Here is a 12,908-nt window from a genome sequence, read left to right as displayed (position 1 = left end):
TAATGAACAAATAGTGTTCCAGTGATGCAGGAAATAAATATCTCATGCTTTTATCCAAGGTGGAGGGTCTCAGCTCCTCACTATTAACCATCTCTGTGGTAGGCTGTGCTCCTTTGTTTACTTAGCCCTCTCCCATGAATCCCAAGCATCAAGTGATTCAATATTGCCCTATCCAGTGAGCAATCCAGCATAAAGTACATACAAGCAGGCTGATTTTTCAGATGAAGCCACACAATAGTTCCTTTTTAATTGCATTTGACATTACTGGTAATGTTCTGTGCAGCTCCCATGCATAACACACATTTAATTGTACCTGTGTGGTAGTGATAACACTACAGCATGGTAATTTTCTGTATTTGTAGCATGTGGGAGCCAATTCATTCTGGGTATTTCAATGCAGTTTATTAACTGGGAAGATTGGGTAACTGGAACCTCCTTTATTAAAGTTATTGGCTGCCCTGTAGCAATGGAAATAAATTGTGATAATAGCCAGAACAAATTAGCTTGCGTATGAATTAGCCCTTAAATGAAAAGAGGAGGGGGAACTAGCCTTCTCTTGGTACATAAAATGCCTTTATTAAGGAAGTACGAGCATATTAACAAATAAAAGTAAACTTGTATAAGGAAAGAAATTTTCTCTTTCCAGACACCTGGAAACAACAACTTCAGGGTTGAGGTCTGATTTAAGCCTCATGGACAGGCACCGTGGGGGACTTGGGGAACTTCCACTTCAGACAACCTGTACCCCCAAGAGCAGTGCCAGGTCAGGGCTCTGCCTTGGGGAAAGCTGACCTTCAGACTGGAAGAACTGAGGAAAATCTTGCAAAGGCAGTTCTAGACACAGTATAACTGTGTCAGCCAGGGACTAGAGCGCTGAGCAAAATCACCAACGCTGCTCTCAACCCTGAGCTGGTCATACCTCTGAGTGATGTAAGCAGAAGTACCATTCAGTGGTAGGCAGAGGATCTCTGTGTTTTAGTATTTATTGTAAAAAGTCTCAATGCATGGAAAATCCATAGTGGTTTAGGTCAGCCAGAACTAACTTCATCCAACACTGATCTTTGCTCAGTTTGTGAGAGGTGCTGCTGTACCTCTTCAGAGATTTGGGCCTCTTGTAAGGTCACTTCAGCATTATGGAAAGATCCATAGGAATGATTCATGGAGCTCAACACAGACATCTACTGCTGCCACAGGCTATCCATCTTGGCCCTTGTTGCAAATCCAAGGGGGTTTGGGTAATATACACATGGCACATGCTGAACTTGAGGCACATCTCAGACACTATATGGTCTCTAAAATGATACTAGATCAAACCATCAGACTGCTACACTCCTGACTGCAAGAGGCTGTGAATACACACAAATACTTACTTGGTGCTCTGAAGTCCCTTTCACGTTGCACAAGAAAATGTCAAAGGATTGATCTAAGAAAACCCATAATCTTTGCAAAATAGATTACTCTTTTGTCTTATACATAGTTGAGGTTCAGAATCAATTCTAACACTGCTGAGGTAGTCCATATTTTCACTAATGCATGAATGCAATGAGTACTAGGCTGATATAGAGTAAGTGCTTGAAATCTCATAGAGTTCTAGAACCATACAATCATTTAGGTTGGAAAAGACCTTTAAGATCATTGAGTCCAACCATTAACCCAGAACTGCCAAGCCCATCACTAAACCATGCCCCTAAATGCCACATCTACATGTCTTTGAAATAACTGCAGGGATGGTGACTCCACCACTTCCAAGGACAGCCTGTTCCAATGCTTGACAATCCTTTCATAAGAAAAATGAATGATCGAGAGGAAGGCCAACAATACTAATATCCTGGTGCAAATCTGTTGATTCCAGGATGAAGAGGCAGCCAAAATATTCTGAAGGAAACTGGGGGTAGTCTAACAATCACTAGCCATTGTTCTTGTGGAGGACTTGAGCTTGCTAGATCCACCCAAGAGCACTGAGGGAGCTGGGGGAAGAGCTGCCTCCCTCCCACTGTTGCCCATGTTTTCCCCCTTCTGGAAGTAAAATTAACTCAGAAAAAAAGCTCATCCCTCCTTTTCATGGCTTAGTTTCTCTCACCCTCAGAGATGAGACACTGAGTGTCAGTGCTGACATGAGGCTGGGAGTGGGAAGGAAGGGGAACTCATTGCTGCTGCAGTGACACCAACCTCAGTTAACTTGACCCCACAAACCATACCCTGGGGTTCTCTGAACTTGCTTTTGAGAAGTCTCTCTTTCAACCGACTATATAGGGGAATTTAGGGGTGTCTATCCTCCTATTTCAGACCCGAGCTTACTCTGTGAATACCTTCCCTCCCGCTCCCCCAGTATGGTTATTCTGGCAGACTAAGGAGCAATGCTAAGAAATAGCATGGGTGTTTGTTCTTGCTTGTTTCAGAGAAATTGGCTGGGATTTGCTCCAGCACAGAGTCTACCATCACTGCCACAAATCTCTTTTTTGTTTTTTTGTTAGTTGTTTTTTTAATTACATCACAAAAAAAATGTCATTGACGGGACTGAAACTAATCTTCTATGAGCAAAGACAGTGAAATGAATTTTTATAAAGCACATACATGAGAAATAAAATGTCAAATTAAACCTAAAGGGGTGTTGCCTCTTTTTCCATTGGTAATCTGCATCAGTGTTCATTTTCTTAGATCACTTTCTAGATGTGTTCAACAGGGCTCCCTTTTACCTATAAGGCCTTCTAGCAGTGCTTATACGGCAGAGTTGCAATCCCATAATAAACAACATTGCATGCCCTTTAGATGTGCAATAACTCTTATTCCATTGCCTCAAGTAGGGCAGACCCTTACCTTCCCACAAAATGCATTTTAGGCTTGCCATCAGGCATTTGTTTTAGCTTGGCTTTTATAGCAAAGATCTGCATGGCCACCATGACTTGACATTGCCCCCCCCCCCGCAGTAACATTTGGACACATTGATGTAAATTTTTCAGACAGAAAGAGCATCATAAAAGGGTTGTGGAAGTTGGCTCTCAAACAGAGGTCAGCAACAGGGGCATGTCAGACAACCAATCAGCAAAAATACAGTCGTTTGCCTGCTCAACAAATAAAGGAGTGTGGATGGGGATTTGGAGAGAGGGAATAAAATTAGCACCATGGTCTGCCCTTGAAGGAAGCAGTGTGAATTGTATGCATGCAACTTAAAAATCTTGATAGCAAATAAAAGCACAAAGGCTTTATAAGTAAAGAGTATTTACTTGAGCATCCCAAGCATTCTAACAAGGATTTCTGCATGAAGTTGGTCTTGAATGGTAGTCTGGAACACTGACTTTTTTGGTTAAGTGGAATTTGCTAACTTTATATTATTCTTACTGTATTGTCAGGGAAAAAAACACCTCAAACAAAACAACAAAAACTACTTAAGTCAATGGTTTCTTTTAATTCAGAATGTGGGAATTAGCAGAGTGAGATTGAAGAGCTGTGGATGCTGTCCCTGGCTCTGACACTGACATGCTTTATGGTCTCAGAAACATTGCTTCTGCTTCTGCTCCATACTTCACCTGTTTGGTCCACCTTACCTTATTAGTCTGTAGAATATTCAGCTTAAGGACTGAATCTTACCATGACTTGAACAGTACCTAAGCACAAAGGGCCCTTTGATTTCAGTCAGAACCACTAGCACAGGTAAATAGCACATTTTAACTGTAAATCGTGTCAGAGGAAAAGTTGAATTTAAAAAGGGGAAGAGGTGAAGTGTGAGCAACATGGGTTACATGTGTGGGAACACAACAGTAGGGGGGACTTTTAGTGATGGTGGTCTCAGCTGATGTCTACCTTTGTTGTTGTTGTTGAAATCAATTATTTTGGACTTAAAATTCAGAAAGTGCCTATCAATTTGTGAGGTGCTTTTACTTTTCAAGGTAACATGGGACCATATTGAAAGTCCATACCTGGATTTTGCAAGGACACTCCTGCCAAGCCTATTGAGACTCTTTTTTCTGGAGATTCTTAAAATGTCCTTTGAAGGAAATCAAAATATCTCTGATTTTCCTTGGGCTGTTTTGAGAAATTCTGCCAATGACAACAGAAAACAAGCTTCAAAGAATGACCCTTAAAAGGATTTAGCTGCATTGTCTATGGAGGAATCTCCAGAGCTGCCTCTAATGCACCATCATTATGCAACACAGGATAATCCAGTCAAAAGCTATTAACATCTAAGGATAGAGGTGGAGGCTGATGTAAGTTTTTATTGGTATTTTCAACATTGTAAAAGTCAAGAGACCCCATCTAAAATCTGTTCAATACTTCCTAGCATCAGGCATGGCATCACTCTGCAGCAAGTGACATTGCCTCAGTCAAAGACCAAAAAATCCCAAAAGGCTACCATAACACAAAAATGACCAGAAGAGGTGACAACCAGAACAGGGATTGAACCCCAGGCTGAAAACCTCTTCATTTATACAGTCAATCAAATAAGATTTTGCTGCTCACCAGTGACCTGGGGAGGACTGCAAATGCGGTAACAGACAGAGAAGTCTCTATGCAGAAAAAAAATTTTTGGCAGGGCACCCTTGCTAGAAGTCTCAGGAGGCCAAAGGGTCAGTCTTACTGATCTGCTTGCTGCTCCCCTCAGAAAACAAAGGAATGCTTCATCTTTACTCATCACCTCATCCAGCAAAGCTAGTTTCAATTTCATGCATCACCCATTTTTCTTAAAGCTAAGATAAAAATCTTTTTCTTTTTTTTTCCCCCTCATTCTTTTTCCTTCCAGAAGATTTAGGAATAATGCTTAACTGGGTGCCTCTTTAATTTCAGAAATTGGTTACTTGGAGTGAATTTCAGTTTGCTCAGTCTAGGGGAAAATCCATGAGCAGGAGAAATTAGTCTTCTGAATGGCAAGAACAAGAAGGAACTGTTTTATAAAATAATATAAATGCTCAGATTTTAATCAGAAGAATGAAACAGAGAAGAAAACTGGTATCAGAGTGCCTTTGTCCCACTCAGGTGGGTCAGAGGGACCCTGAAGATGTTCTGAGTCATTGCTTACAATTCCTTTTCAGGGCACATCTGATACAACAGAGGTTATTTTCTTTCATCTGTCCACTTTTTCTTCCCTTTAAAATGGAGGTACTGGGGTATTTTATGGCAGGAGGGGGACTTATGCCATTTGTCTGACATAAAAGTGGTGGAGGAAAGGCATTTGTTGGGGAGAAATTTACAAAGGGGCTTGAATCACAGCCCTGAGTTCAAAATAGTTTCATTTCCTCTGAACACTTTTTGAGGAAGCTGAAATACTGGGCCTCCGCCTTGACACAAATATCAACACATTTTGTGCTTCCTTTCACCAAATAGGTGCAAAATAGGGTAAAATGAAGAGAAAACAGAATATCAGAATGCCAGTAATCCTGTTCATCAGAAATTATACAGTGGCTGAAATTATTAACTCTAAAAATAAATGTGTTCACTACCGAGTGAGGAGAGTTAAAGGAAGTCACCCCAAAACAAGTGTAAACTCAAGGAGGAGTAAGTCAAACAGCATTGTTATCATAAGAATATGTAAAGCATTCTGGTTTAGGCCTAAAATAGTCAATCAAACATCACAATGTCACCATCGTATGTATTTCTACTATAATTCATATCAACATCAATAACTGAGAATTCAGTTGACAAAGGAAACATTATTTTAAAGCAGAAATTGCTGCTCAGTAGTATACGCTGGAGGATGTTTGAAAGTTACAGTTTGCACCAGCATATATTGTACATCTTAAGTAATAATTTTCTTTGCATGATCAACTGGGACATTTTATTAAAAATACATTAGGTTTTAAAATGAGGTATTAAAAAAGTTAATGACATTTCATAGACAACAGCATTTATTAGTAATAAGATGAAAGGAAGGACAGACATGCAGAGAAAATGGCTACAGGAGGCAGAAGTTCAGAGGAATGAATACACTGTTTTAGTTGGGTTCAGCATCGTTTCTCATTAGAAGTGTTTCTTTCTCTTTGCCATACTACTTCTCACCCTTTTTTTCTACCACATTGGCCTCTTCTGGCTGGAATATGATGGCAGCTACATGGCAGACTTCAAAAAAACCCCTGCAGACTTCAGAAACAAATCCAAGATGAGATAATGGAGATTCCCTACTTTGCTGGGCTCCGTAGTGCTTTGCTATGTGCAACAGAGCAAACATCCCCCTTAAGTTTAAAAGTTCCAACAAATTACTCAAACAACAGCATGAACCAAATTGATTTTGAGAAATCAAAAGGCTCTGTCTCAGGATTTTTGACTGTTAACTGTTACACTCTAGTCTGCTGGGAAGCAGGAGATCCATTTTAGGTTGTTCCTTTACGAAGTCTCAGTGTTTTCTGAATATAAGGAATTGGTCTGAAGGAGAAATTGCTCTTGCTAACTGGAGGAGATTACTAAGATGTCTTGTGACATAGAGCCAGCCAGGAGGGAGCCAAAGCCCAAACCTGTCTTCAGTGACACGAACTCTTTAGTTTTCAAGGACTGAACATTTTGAAGTGGTTGTGTTTTCCCTCCCACTGCCCCTTTCTCCTTTGTCCCACACCATCCCCTTGCCTCTTTCTTCTTTCTGATGGAACAGCTTCCCCACCCACACACCACAGGGCCCCGTCCTCTTTATTACCTTCCCAAAACTCCGTCTGTTCAGAGATCAACCCCAAAAGTAACAGTGGGGCTGCTTTAGAGAAAGAAGTTGTAAAAGTAGCACTGCCTGATAACGCCATGTGTACGAGGAGGTGGTCTAAGACACAACCAGCTAAAAATGGTAGGGGCATGTTGAGCACCTCACAGCAGCTTTCCACACCTCTGATGGGCACACAGGCAGATGACCACTGCACTGGAGCTATGTAGGTCCCTACAATTGTCATAGGGGGACTTGGACTATGCTCATCCTGCTTTTCACTGGCTAAACTGGTGACTTTGCTGCAGTTAGTGCATGGGACCTGGTTCCTTGACTGCTGTTTTTATTTGATGCCATGCAGCTCCTGCTGCTACTGGTCTGGCTGTGGGGAAGTAGTGAGTATTAGGAGGTGCAGCAGAGGAAGAGTAATTTCCACAGGGTATGGATCTGACAACCCATTCTGCTCATCTCCCATGAGAGGGCAAAGGGAGGATTAAAACCCAGATCTCCTTGCAGTTTTTAAAACAAGGAAGGAATAATCTCAATAGTGGGTGACATTAACTCCTTCAAAAGCCCCAGGTTTTCTTGGCTGAAGGTGTCAGGGGAGACTGATGACATCCCAGTCATCTGCCAGAGCCCAGCTGGGGTCAGTAAATCATTCTTATCTAACAGCTATCAGGCAACCTATATGAAGCGAGTGGGTCTGTTTCAGGGTCCCAGTGGGTAAGTATTCCCCCTACAAAACTGTCAGTGTAATTGGTGCTAATTGTCACAGTCAGCAGAGGCCATGAGGTGCTCTCTGCATGTCAGGGCTGAAGCAGGTGGGCAGAGAATCATTCTGAATGCTCAGCGCCCTGCAGAAGATGCTGACTGGGCAAACCTGACCTATCAGGCCCCAGGCTGCCAGCTACTTATCTCCAATAAGTAAATAAATTAAAAAAAAACTAAAAAGGGAAGACTCCCAGGCTGCATGTGAGCTGTATACAGGCCTATAAGGGCTGAAGTGTTTCACTAAAGGTGTTGCCTCATGAGTGCACTGGAGATGTTACTGAGTTAAACCATGGAAAATCCAAGTCTTTCTGACCAAGGTGTATGCTTCTTCCAAGATCTGGTAAAAAATATTTATTTAAAAAGCAAAATTAGAATGGCTTCCTTTGGACAAAAGCATTTTTTCCTGTTACTTCATCCCATCAGTTTTGGGAAGCACTGTAAGAAGCTGTGACTTGCTGAGGCTGGAAGGATACTTATTATGAATGACAGGAAATAAATGGATGATAAATGGAAAATTCACCTGGGGCATAACATTAAGCAAGGACAACTGAACACAGGGTGAGCTAGCCTGCCAGACATAAAACTCCCTCCTTCTCTCCTGCTGAATGGAGGAAGGGGACAATATTTATGGCAATCCTGTATGGTTATGGTGTTGGTGTTCACGTCCCTTTTGCCCCTGACCTCGTATCAGCTGCTGTGCTGGTACAGACCCAAATCCAACACAAGCAGCATCCACAGTCAGTTTGTGTCCCTTTGCTGACAGAGTCAAGCCTTCCTCACTGAGGGGGATACACATGTGGTTTGCCAGGCTCTGGTCCCATTCAATCCCTGCATGATCCCCATGGTCTGTCAGGGATGCCAGTAAGTCTAGAAGAGGTGTCTTTCATAGAGGTGTTAAATTATCATAATTTTTGAAAGATATCAAGGTCATTATCAGATTGCATATGACTATTATCAGCATGCAATAGAGGTGCATAATGACGCCCTAGGGCAAGATAGAACTTAGATCTCTCCAATAAATAATGCAATTTAATTTTATAAGTTCCCCCACTTGCCTTTGGCCATGTGTCTTGCTATCCAGGGCACTTTGGAAATGGTGTATATGACTGTGTGGAAATGATTCTCAGATGGCAGAGGCAGCAGCATGGCTTGTCCACAGTGGGCACTACATGGTCACATTGTATGGCTGGGTCAGGAAAAGAGCATCACAGATTTGCCTGGCTGTGCTCTAACCTAGGCTTGCTGTATTGCTGCAATGTTTCAAATTCCTGAGAGCAGCAGTCAAGTTAGTCCTAAAAGGTGATGGGATGCCAGCTGGCATGATAAAACTGCTCCTTACCAGCCCAACATCAAAATCATCTGGCTGTCATTCACATTGATTGGGACTCTTTTTTACTAATAAAAGCAAGATTGCACATCAAGTATGATCCTAATGGTGCACAAATTCTTTGTGTTTGCCACTTTCACAGCTCCCATGCTCCATGCTCTGATCAGAAAGCAAAGCAAGAGCAGACACTGGCTTATCCCTCCCCCCCCTGCTCTCAGCTCCATGCCCTTCACACATAAGGGTTTGTCTTTGTAGACTAAGCCATAAGAAGCAGAACTGATAAAATATTCAGGAGGATTTTCAGTGACCTCTACTGTAAGGCTCCCCACCTAAGGGTACCACAGGTTCAGAAGGGAAGAGTGAAAGAAAAATCAGTCTTAAGAATCGGCTTTCCTCATCAGCCAAATAAACCTAATTAGTTAATGCCCCTTCATATGGAGAAATGTTCCTCTCTGTACAAAAATACAGCCTGTAGGTGTTCTGTCCTCTATGTTCACAGTCCTGAAGGAATGAGAAAGTGCATAAGGCTTTATCACTCCTTCTTTTGCAACTGCTGAGGAGCAATAGGAAATCACTTCAGGACCCAGCCCAGTGTGCTGAGATTTAAGAATAATCAGGATGCTGAAGAAAAAAAAAAAGCTGCAAAAACCAGCAGGGCTTTCAGTCTGCTGGAATAAACCATGACATCAACTGAAAAGATGCTTATTTTGTTTGGGTTTAAAAATTATTTTCTTCCTCTTCCTTCAGGGAGAGAAGCTCCATCTCACAACATTCAGCTGGAGAACATACAAAACTTTATGGCTGCAGTTTGTTACCTTCTAGGAAGGCTTTGCTGGGAAAGTAGCTTTTGGGCTTTTTTTTCTGCCATTGACTGCTACAAGACACAAAACAGTTTGTACCTGTCAGCAAAACCAGTCCTTTTTCTTAACTGCCCTGCTGCTCAACACTCTTATTTCACAGTGTCAGGCACTGTGAGCACTTTAATCTGTTAAAAGGGCTCTTTTTTCCTTTTAACACTGAACCCATGTTTTATTTATCAGTCTTTGATTTAGAAACGCTTAAAAGGCATCACACGTTTTCTAAGATGGATGACTTCTCTGTGGCTGTTGTGTGTGTCTGTGTGTGTGTGCACACAGGTGTTGTCATTGCTGCAAGTCCAAGGGAAAGCATCTTTATAAATGAACACTCTCTGCCATGTGGTCCAGGAGAAAGCCTTCTCTCTAACAACACCTCTCTGAGCACGGAGAACTGTAAAGCTGTCCTGTAAAGGACCAGATTCAGGTCTCATTGAACTCAGTGGGAGTCTTTGCCTTGGCTTTAGCGTTTCTTATTTTCCAGGTCCTGCTGAAAGACAGAGAAACAGTGGTGAATGAAGGGAAACCTAAAAATTGCATTTTGTTTATGGGATTTTTTAAGGCCATATGAAACTAGTTAGATTTATTATCTGCAGCTGATAGTATAAATTTTGGTCAGGGGTTACAGAAACCTAATTTGTTAGCTAGGGAAATATAACCCCCTCATTCCCCTGCTGTGTTCAGTGTTTCTTTGGGGCAAGTATATTCCAGCCCCACAAGCTGCTCCTGTCCTCCAGCCTGCTTGACAAAGGTATGAGCTTTCCCCAGCCCTCCCACCACCCCACATGAGCTGTGTGGCTGTGTCAAGAGAATCACAGTGACCCCCATCTCCCCATATGCAGGCCAGAGAGCTCCATGCTGTGCATTACAGCAAAAGACTCCACTGGCTACAGAAATTGCTCAGTGTGTGATCCGGGGGCAGCCAAAAGCAGCTGTTTGACTCGCCAAGAGACAGAGTGTGCTGTTTGCAACTTGTACAAATTGCTGTTACAAAGAGTGTCTTTCACACTGCTCAGGCATGCACACAGGCCCGGAGCAGATCCAAGATCCATCCATCACCTGCAGCACCTCTGCCTGACATGCAGGCCACATCTGTGCAACATTTCACAAGGAACACGCACCCCTGTGTGCATTCACGAATGAGGTCTCTGTACTGAAAATACCTGTACCCTTCAGTGGGGTCTTCCCTGGCTTTGCAACATCTTGAATGTTGATCTAGTATACAATTAGTGTTTAATTATGGTCTGGGAAAGGGAAAATACGTGCTTCCTCAGGGGGTGAGAGTCTATACCAGCAGAGGCTGCAGCTCTGCCACAAGGAAATCCAGTATGGAGCCTGTCCCTGCAGCCACAGAGGACAATGGCTTCCTCAGGGAACAGCTGGGAACAGGAGGTGAGTTTTGCTGCTGTCTCACAGCAGCTGAGGAGGTCACTGGGGTAGTGGCAATCAGGCAACATGAACATCCTCTAACACCTTCTCCTCTCAGTGTAGCCAAACAGGGTCCAACATCTGCAGACAGAAGGGCTGGCATCACTCTCTGGCCACCCTTTATATAGTCTGATTTACAGTCAGTTCAGGAGCTGTGATCTGTTCTCCCTGGAAGGAAAGGGCGCATAGGGAGCACCTCCTAAAAGATAGAACACCAGCAGAAGCATTCCAGCCATGTTATCTGGGACTCAGTCCCTGAAGGAGCTCATTCCCTTTCTTCCAGTCTAACAAAACTCCCTCACTGTGCACAGGAATCCCACTGATGTGTGAGAAAAACCCAGGATGATATGATCAGGGACAACAAGCCCCACACTCTCGAAAATCAAGTAAGTGCCCGGTAAGAAAAGGTGATAAATATCCTGCATGAAAACTGGCAAACAACTTTTCTTCCCTTCAGAAGCAAACAAGAATGGCTCATGCTCACCACTGTTCTGCTATCCACTGATTCTTTGCAGTGTATTTTATTACCACTCTCCTTGTCTACAACTTTTTCTACCGAGCCATTTCTGAAAGCATTGTTTTTAGGCCTGCATTTAAACAGGAGATCCCTGAGGCAGGGCTGCCCCCTCTCTAGCTCAATAGGCACTCTTTTCTGCCAGCCTGGTTGCTGCCGCAGGGTCTGTCAGATGCTCATGAGGATGATGAGATGTCTAGACACCCTTGAAGTCCTGATGGCTATTTGTCTTTCACTCACATTTCATTGTGAAGGAGTTGTTAATATTTAGTTGCTTAAAGAGAAAATTCTGTTCAAAACCCTCCCTTGATCTGAGCAGACTGTGTGTTGGTCCCATCTCCAGTAGCTAAGTGATATTTTCCCCTTGAAAATATGGCTCTTGCTCTAAAGAGACAGCTCCATTACGTAATCCTGTCAATCAGCTACCAATCACATCACTATGGTAACTGGGTGCCAAATACAATACTAAGATAAGCATTAAATCTCTGCCAAATGAGGCCCTCTGTTCTCCCCGTCTCAAAACCCTCATCTTCCTTTTCTCTCTTCTCTTTTTCTCTCTCTGCTATTGATGTGCAGTTTTCACTTTCCTAACAAGGTCTCTGCAATGACTCTCTGCTCAGTGTCCTGAAGTTATTGAGATAAAACTGAGTTTTGAAAACAAGGTTGGCTGAAATTACTTTTCAAAGAAATGTAAACCAAAGAAACGCAAACCAGAGAAATGCTTTTTTTTTTTTTTTCTTATTTTGTCTTGTTTCACTTAGAGTCTCTTATTACACCCTCCATTTACATTAGCATGCCATGGCTGCTGTCCATGTTCTCCGACCAGCCAATGACACAAGGACAAGGTCAGACCAAGGATCCTCTAACCTGTTATCCTTCCTCCAACAACAGCAGACAATTAAGGAAAAGCTGTAGGAAGCAGAAAAAATATAGGAATTCTTCCAGCAGTCTGTAGCTCAGAGACTTCCTGAGCTGGAAGTAACATCTGGAGCATCATAATAGGTCTAATACATCGAGTTTGTTGATCTCAAATTGAACCCATTCATAATTTTGGCTTCGACAATATCCTCTGTCAAAAGGTTCCTCAATGTAATTAGTGCAGGGTGTGTAAAATTCTTCTTTATGTTTGTGTTAACTCTTTTTTTAGGGCAATTCCATGAACTGCTTCCTTGAGTGTTATATGATAAAAAGTACTTTAATTCCCCATTCCCGTTTCATTATTCATGGGCTTAGCACCTGTTGTTTCAGTTATAAAAAAAATGGAAATGTTTTGCTTCCCTGCTTATTTCCACATGCTGCAGGTTGAAAACACTGACATGTTTCCATATTCAAAATGTTATAAATAACCTTCTTGGAAAATTCTCTCTGTGGTGTTTTGAACCCAGCCAAAGTGGAAGA

The sequence above is a fragment of the Manacus candei genome, unplaced genomic scaffold (assembly GCF_025592945.1).
Source record: "Manacus candei isolate 608988 ecotype Guabito, Panama unplaced genomic scaffold, ASM2559294v1 h1tg000109l, whole genome shotgun sequence".
In the NCBI taxonomy this organism is placed as follows: Eukaryota; Metazoa; Chordata; class Aves; order Passeriformes; family Pipridae; genus Manacus; species Manacus candei.
Note: the sequence above shows the minus strand (reverse complement) of the source record.